The following is a 9,555-nucleotide window of genomic DNA, read 5'->3' on the forward strand; positions in this document are numbered from 1 at the left end:
TTATGATATGTGATATCATTTTATTTATCTATTTATATTCTATCATTATTTATCCAAATATTCAAAAAATAATTCTAATAATAAATTTTTAATATTTTCGTTTCTATCAAAAAATGAATTTCGTAATTTTCATAATTTTTCCAACACAATTATCTTACTTGTAAACAAATGTTAATTACAGATTCGTGACAATAAATACGTATCAAAATTTAAAGCTATAACATTTCTGATTAGATAGGCAATGAAATACAAAATACGTTTAATGTTCGTAATGAAATTTCCCAACATACCTGTTCCACGAAGATGCTTTGATCTCCTCTCCTTTTTTTTTAGAAATATAATTCTTTTATATACTTAACAAAATAAAAAATAATTATTTCAATATTCAATTATTCATTTATTTTCAATTTACAATATCATATTTGTCTTAGTAGCATAACCTACTATAATGAAAAGAATTTATAAAATAACGGTTTGATTTAAGAAATGTATGAATTATTATTCATAACGGTTCTCCTACCTATGGTAGAAATAAATGTTGTTGAAAAGCATCATCAGAAAATCTAAACAATATACAAGTTTTGCCAACTCCGGAATCACCAATTAGCAATAACTTGAACAACAGATCGTATGTCTTTTTCGCCATTTCACTGTTGCTCTGCGTTAACGAGGCGCCGAAGAAAACAAAAAAGATTCAAATCCGTAGAGCACAATTAACAGTTTTCCAGATAATATTTCAAACATCGAACGCTATGAACGATTATAGGTTCAAGGTCGGACGAGGGCGCGTCTCAGTGTCTCGTTAACGACGGAAAAACCGGTCACAGGGGCTGACTATTAAAAGACAATACGACGTCACACAACAGAGCAACACGCAGAAGCATCAGGGTAACTTTGCACTTTGCGTTCGATCATAAGACTGAATAGATCAAATAACATTTACTAATATGACCGCATCTTCATTGTAATTAGCGGTAATCACAAAAGTCTTCAATTGCGAATATTCTATCTACCACGGAGGTCACCACCACTGCAAAAATAATTTTAAATCATCCGGATAAATAGCGGGATAAATGTATAAAATTATTGCTTATTTTATGGATTTGTATTATTAACATTTACATACGATTCTATATTATTTGTTTGTATTAATGCTTATTAAAATATTACTAATATTATAAAATGTACATATTCTTTTTATATTTGAGATATAAGATTAGTAAAACAACACGGTCATTAACATATTAAAAGTTAATGATAAAATATATTATTTATAATTAAAATGTTTTACTATATTTTTAAGTATTTGTGTATATATTGGTGCATAAATATAAAAGTAAAAATTATTTGTATTTTATATAGCATAACTTAATACATATTCAAATACGATTCTAAAGGGTAGTAATACCACAGACAAATTATAATGTAGATTTCTTATTCAATGCACTTTTGGTTATGAGAATTTGAAAATCAAATAATTTCTTTATCATTTTTCTATCATACACTACATTATCGATTCAGTACAACAAAAGATTATAACCATAGATCACAAATTATACAATAATTTAGAGACATATTTATTAACTGACTGCCATGCTGAAGCGGTAATATGCTGAAACATTATAAAAAAAAAATATTAAAGATAAAAGAAAATTCTACTTATTCGACAATCAATAAATTAAATATTACAAAAAAAGTAAAAAAAAATGATACATAAAATTAAATTTAAAAATAAAATTTATATTAAGAAATATTTATAAAATATTTTATAAGAAACATCATAAAAAAGAAAAATAAAATTATATTTTATATTAGTAAAAATTAAAAACTAAAATAATTGAATCATAAAAAAAAATTATTCTCTAAAACTGGATAAAATAGAATCAGAATTAAGTATTATTGCTATTTTTGTAATGTTTTTAAAAAAATATTTTTTTAAGGAGATATCTGAAATACCACTAAAAAAAAAGGAGATACGCCATCTAACATAATACATCCTAACTACATACACAATATTATCACACAAAGATAAAAGAAAAAAAAATCTTACACTTTATAATTTTAAAGTTTAAAACGGATTATTTATCACTTTAAAAAATAAAAAAAAGTATCCATGAAAAATATAATCGCGATCGCAGCCAATTAGCTCATTTTTTATCTTATAAAATATATAATTATATTATGGATAAATTAACTAACGATGAAATTATGTTATAATGATATATGATTTCCAGGTCTCACCGCTTGGAGGTTGCTGCGAATTGGAGACCCACCCTGACCACGACGTCCCATCCACCCTCCTTTGCACGAAAATTTATTTATTCACAATTCTCCTTTATATGATATATGTTTGCAAAACGTTCAAACTTTTGATCGTTGTGCAACACGAATACCAAAAGGAGCTGTAAAGAAAACCGACGCGGAAGACTAAACCTAAAATTAAATTAAGAGATTTCTATCAATATTTACACTTCCATCGATATGAAAATGAAAAATGATTGATAGTAAAAAGCTTAAGAAAAAAGAAAAAAAAAAGAAAGAAAAAAGTAAAGAAATAAGCAAAATAAGCAAAATAAGCAAAATAAGCAAAAAAGCAAAATAAGCTCCCCAGAAAGCACTACACACCATTTTAACTCATCTACTTATTTATATTTTATTATATACTTTTTTACAACACTACTTTATTAATACCTTTAGCTGTGCATGCATTTAATTCTAAATCCATTTTCTTGAATCATAATCTTCTAAAAATGCTTCTGCAAAAATCCTGAAATAAATTTAAAACATAACATTAATATTTTACTTATTCTAAAAATTCTTTCATATTTCCTTATCGATAGAAATTAATTCAACATTTTGTTTGTATATGCTTTGCTTATTGAAAATATAACAAATTCTCTCATAACCATATCTACATTCCACACTGACGACACACAATTTTCAAAAAATTTGATACGAGATAAACCACATGTGGCAAGAGGAAAATACAAATCAGGATATATCAATGATAGTTAGTGAACAAAGTCACGTAGCTATCAAGTATCAATATTTGCTTATAACGAGGAAGTTAAGGATGACAGGATGATCATATTGCCTTGAAAAATAGGAAAACTATTGGTTTGGAAAACGAAACAGAATAGGAAAGGCGAAATTGCCTTTTTTAATAAAAAGAAGAACAAAACACGGTTTACAAATCCTATATTTTTATAACCTACCCTACCTAATATAAAAATTAGAATATTTATTTGATGATGAGATGTATCCATTTCGTTGAAAAGTGAGGAGGAACCTGAAACAGACTATACAACAGAATTAGTGAAACTCAACAACAAAAATAATTAATTTCAACAAATGAAGAGATCACACGTTATTTCCTATCTATTTTCCTGTTATTTTCTTCAATTCATACCTGTAACAAACTCAATTACCAGATAGTAATTAAAAAATAATTATAATTAAAAAAAAAAAATCAAATTATCAAAGTGTTAAGCAATCATGATTTTAAATGAAAGATATTTATGATAAGAAAGAAATGCAATTTTTAACAGTATTTCAATAACAAACGCACTTAATAGGGGGCGCTGAAAAGAGAAAAACGACGAAAAGGTAACCAGAGGGTTACCAAAATAATTATCCACTCAATGTGAACCCGAACAAACCGTGAGTGGAATTTTCTTTTTATTTCGCAACACTATATACTAAAATCTCAAAAGAAACGCGAAGAGTGCTTTATTATACTTCAAATGCAATTCTTTATCAAGAAAAGAAAGATAAAAAAAAAAAAGAAAGAAAGAAAGATAAAAAATTCGCGAAAACATATACGAAACTCTGAAAAATAATTTATGCACTCATTATTTTATTGTAGACGCAACACTAAATGCGGAAGATTGCAGCCATAGTCAGAGACTGCCGTCGTACAATCACCCTTTGTACAGCCTTTTGACTGTAATAGGTGATTCAGGAACGAGCTGGAACGTACTTCCACAATCCAAGTGGAAGAAATATGGGCAATTTGGACAAATAACGCAACACTACTATAAAAACGCGATCATTCATCAACGCAACACTAATTCTTCAAATGAATTTAATTAATAAACAAATTAATGAATTTAATATTATTATTCTATAAATCTAAAAAGCTATTTGAAATATCACGATATCATAAATTGATTAATAAGAAAGAATAAATTCAAGTTCAAATATTCAAAAAAATAAATAAATAAATAAATAAAAAATAAACTAATTCATAATGAAAATAATTAAAAGCAATCGCGATAATTTTTCAACGCAACTCTAATTCAACCCGTTATTAATCAATCGCAACACTAATGCAAATTTGCCCGCGATTTGCCCATGATGACTGGATGAACGATGGGCCAGCATGCAAATTGGCCAAGACGATACAACATATACTACGTATTACTAAACGAGCACAATGACAAAGTAGTAACAATGACTTCCCATTCTTTGGACCCAGACAAGATCCAAAAATGAGAAACCATTCGTTGCAGCCCCTCTTCGTGACAGTTTGTCGAGGCCTCTTCGGTCTTCCTCCTTCGGGCGCAATGCCCGCTGAAACTTAAATCTAGGCTCGAGATTCACTAATCGCAAATCAAAGAAAAAAAGGAAAAAAAGGGACTAAGTCGCGGAAGCTAAGTGCACATGGACGACCAACGATCGCAATGATCATTCTCCGTACATGCACAGAATCTCGAGCGCAACGTTCGTTTCGAAAGCAAATCACGACCGCGACCGCGGAAATTCGAAAAATCGATGAGCAAAGCCAGAGACGAATGGCATAATCGTCCATTTATCGCAGCTTTTCCCTCGATTTATCAAATTTTATTTCCTGAAACAGGTTGTCACGCGAAAAACGCGCCTACCCGATCAGAGACTGTGACAACCTGCCCGGCCCACCTACTTATAATTAACAGACATGCCAGAAGTTACTACCTATCCTACCTAACCCTATATTTAAAAATGGCAAAACAGGCACACCAACACACTCATTCCACGATTCTCACGCATAACACCCCGGGCGCAAAAGCCTACACTAGGGAAAACGTCCCGGGACGCCTCCGACACCCGGCTTGGCACACTACTCGCACACTCTAACTTTACGTACCATTTTCCTGAAATCGGACTGACGAGGCTAGCGACCATTGCGTGAAACGCGACAAAAATGCGTGTAAGAAATCTACATTTTAATTCTGAATATTTATAAATATGTAATATTTTCTACTAAAATACTAGTCACCAGACTAAACGGTAATCATTATTGTGAATCAAAATTGTACCATTATTGTAATTTGAGAGTAAAGATTAATAATCTTGTTATTTATTAATTATTCGCAATATTTAATTCATTAATTGCGAATGTGATTCTAAAAAGGGATTGAACAGTGAAAAAAATAAATTGAAACGACGCAATTCCACAGCCTAACCACACACACAACAATGTGGAAACTACGTCGTGCACGATACACTAACGCATCGCCAGTCGCTAAAAAAATTTGTAATTAACTTATGAACTAGGTCATCATACCCATTGCCTCTCCCTCACTCAAGTAACACCTGGGCACGTGAGTGAGTTCCTGGCAGTGAACACGGAAAAGGGTTAAATCTGAAAATCCTGAGCTAAAAAGAATATTAATATATCCAGTTTTGTATCTAACGGGCTAATATTCTTTCACTTTGCATTATATTCTATTATATTTCAAATTATTTGTGATTCTACTTTATATTATTTATTTTATTAAGGAACAATTATTGAAATTTTAATTCTTAATATTCTTGACTTTGCATTATATTCTTATATATTTCAAAATAATTATATTTGTGACTCTACTCTATATTTATATATTCATTAATTGAACAAGTTATTGAAATTTTAATTCTTAATATTGAATTTAAAAAAGAATTAGAATTATTCATTGTAATTTAACATAAATATTAATAGAAATATCCTCAGGCGATTCCTTCATCAGAGCATATTTTTTATATTTTCATAAAAATAGTATTCAAACTTATTGCTCTGATTCTAAATCTATCTGTCGCGAAATATCTTCTTGCACAAAATTTAATTCATTATTGTGAATTACGAAACGAAGAAAATTCAACTTTACTGTCACAAATGTTGTAAGTCATATTAAAGTTATTATTATATAAAATTTATTATTATCATATCACAATAATCAAATTATATATAAAATATATAAAATATATTTGATCCAATAACTTAAAATGTTATTCTCAAGGAATTTGAATAATAAAAATTCAAATTAATTATTGTATTATATTAATACAATAATTATTATATGCATTACTGACATTAGAAAATTACTAAACATTTTATATTAATCAAAAACGCGAAACGCAAGAAGATCCTGAACTAGCCTGAACTAATAAATAAAACACAAAAGAAATAATTGTTACTACTCACGGATATTATAAACAAATATCCGCGGTCATTGTGCTCGTGCAAAATTCTACGTATACAACCAGTCATCCGTGTCGATTCGGATCTTTCATCCTACGACATGATTGAATGACCGGAGGAACCAAAAAGCATGCGACTCACCATACGATGCGACGAACGCCTTCACTGTGTTGTAGCCCCAGAAGTCATCGAGAAGAAGCCTGTCATCAGGTAGGAGGATGGAAGAAATCTGTGACAAAACGTCATCAATTTAAAACACGGTTCTCGTTATTCAAACAAATTGAAATATGAAACTATTAAATTTGCAATATGTAATAATGATACGTATTGAAATTATGATTGATTTCTGTTTAAAAGAATAAAACATTTAGATAGAAAAAAAGATAATTACCTCTTCGCGTGATGGATGATCGCCTTATTTTCTTCAAAGAAGCACTGATTCTACCCTGTACCGAAAACGAATATTCAAAATAAAAAAATAAAAATAACAAACTATTAACGCGTTCGTACATATTCTGTAATCGGCGAAACAAGCACTGATTCTAATTTCGCGTTTCATTATTCTAATTAAATTTAATCAGAGCTATTGTGCTTTAAAAAATATTAAAAATATTATGACGAAGCAAACACTGATTCTACTTAACCACATTGCGCGTGGTCACAAATATTTTTTAACACTAAAGTCCAAAAAAAACTTTCATCAGCATCTGCAATAAAATATAAAATATTCTATGTAATATTCGTTATTTGAAATCTTGGAATAGTAAAAAAAATAACTAACTGTTTAACTTTAAACTTTAATAAACCAAATAGTTTAATATAAAAAATTAAGTTTCTAAGAAATTTTAATAATAATAAAAATATAAAAGATTAAAATCTAAAAAATGAAAATCTAATGATTTCTCTTACCTCTTCGCGTGGTGGATGATCGCCGTATTCTCTTGAGAGAAGCACTGACTCTACCCTGTACCGAAAACGAATATTTGTAAAAAGAAAAAAATAAAAATAAGAAACTAATAACGCGTTCGTATAAATTATAATCGGCGAACAAACACTGATTCTACCTTCGCGTTTGATTATTCTAATTAAATTTAATCAGAGCTATTATGCTCTAAAAAAATATTAAAAATACTATGACGAAGCAAACACTGATTCTATTAACCGCATTGCGCGCGGTCACAAATATTTTCTGAAATTAATATTAAATTAGTAGAGGGGTTATGAGGACTAGAAAAAGGAGCAATATCTTTTTGATATTTATCTTCTTCTTTCTAGCGAGCATTTGCTTTGAAAATATTTCTTTTAACTTCTTTTAAATGTAATTTTATTACGATTATTATATATGAATATTATACGAATATTATACACGAATTGCTTAACAACAATCATTAATAATACGATAAAACAAAATAAAGATTTATACATACGAAATGTAAAATTTTACCACGTCATCAAGAAACACATATGGTGGCCATATTGGAATTTTTCCCGCCTTCGAAGATGTATCATGATGTTACCAATTAAACCTGTACAAAAAAAAAATCAAAATTTCTAAATAAATGAATAAAACGTATGAAATTAGATTAAAGTATCAAATCAAATAAAAACTCACGCAAATTATATTACGCACTAAATAGAACACACGTCTCGAGAAAATTTCAAACGTCTAATTTCTCACAACGAATCAACGAATGTCACTGCGCTTCGATTTCGCGCATCGAATAACAACATGGAAAGGGGGATACGCTCGACAATTCGACAAGCCGAAACATGTTTGAACACGAATCCAATTTCTTGGAAACGATCAAATATCATAAGGAATGTTTCTAGCCTCGAGCAAAATATAAACGATAGACTAAAAAAAGTAAACAATAAACACACACGAGAGACGTTGCACGCAATATGTATATTCATTCGGAAAAATATGCTATGCTTGAATAATTCGATTTCGCGAAATGAATTCGTGAACGAACCGTAAAAAGTTTCTTTTATTTTAATACGACTAAAATGATAAAAAAATGAAGATCAAGAACGTAAAATAAACGTATATAATTAAAATTATATTAAAAGAAACCAATTCAAATTTTGTCTCGAAATAATTCGATACCGAGACGCTAATGACGCAATAGACGCCAAATGAACAATCGAAAGAAAAGGCACAAAAAAACACAAAACACTAATTAATTTCGTTGTCACTACACTGAGTCGATTATTTAAAAAACTAAATTAGCAATAATTAATAAATTTGGTAATAATAAGAGTAAAATAACTTACTGAGTAATCCGAATTTGCGACGATCCGTCCTCTTGTCACGATTTTCAACTGTAGACTAATGCCATGCGCATTACGATGCGCACTATGATGCGCACTGATTCGTCTCGCGTTTCGAACTAAGCGACGTTCTGATTGGCTGGCACATCGGACATACTTATTCGTTCTAAAACCGCGCGGAAAATTGAAATATCGTACAACATATATTAATTGTTGTTACTTGTAATATTAGAATCCAATAAAGATATACTTATTAGAAATATCGAAAATTATGAATATAATTATTAGTTTAACAAAATAATTAAATTGAATGAAACACGGATAATAATATAAAGAAGGAATTTAATATATCGATTAATTAATTTTAAATAAAAATAAAACATAAAAAAAAATTTACCAAAAAAACTTAAATAAATTGTATAAATTTAAATAAATTAACTAAAAATTAAAAAAATCAAAAAATTATAAAACATAACATAACACAATATAGCAATAACAAAATAATAATAAATTTAATATTAAAATACAGAATTTAATTTAATTTTAAAATAAATAAATTTAAGACATTAAAATTCAGAATAAAATTGAAACACAGTAAGATATTTTATATTGAGATGGATAAAATCAGAACAGAATTGAAATATATAAAAAAAAGATATAAAAGTTAGACATAAATATGAAAAATTTACAAATATAAATAAAATTTAACACATATATTTATTGAATTGAAAAAATATGTCCAAAGGAAAAACATTTAACATTGTAATACGTCACTAATGAATAAAATATTAAAAAAAGCAAATAACATAAAAATTATTTAACTATTATAAAATAAAAAGGAATTG

The 9,555-nt window shown here is 28.5% G+C and overlaps 1 long non-coding RNA gene across 1 annotated transcript in view; it reads right to left on the minus strand.

The window, feature by feature from the left end:
* Positions 1-7,458, minus strand: part of LOC102654940 — a 33,067-nt gene extending 25,609 nt beyond the window's left edge. Inside the window, exon 1 of the long non-coding RNA XR_003305482.1 lies at positions 7,349-7,458. This is a non-coding gene — a long non-coding RNA (uncharacterized LOC102654940). The remainder of the gene's footprint in view (positions 1-7,348) is intronic.
* Between the last annotated feature and the right edge of the window lie 2,097 nt (positions 7,459-9,555).

The sequence above is a fragment of the Apis mellifera genome, linkage group LG10, assembly GCF_003254395.2.
Source record: "Apis mellifera strain DH4 linkage group LG10, Amel_HAv3.1, whole genome shotgun sequence".
NCBI lineage: Eukaryota > Metazoa > Arthropoda > Insecta > Hymenoptera > Apidae > Apis > Apis mellifera.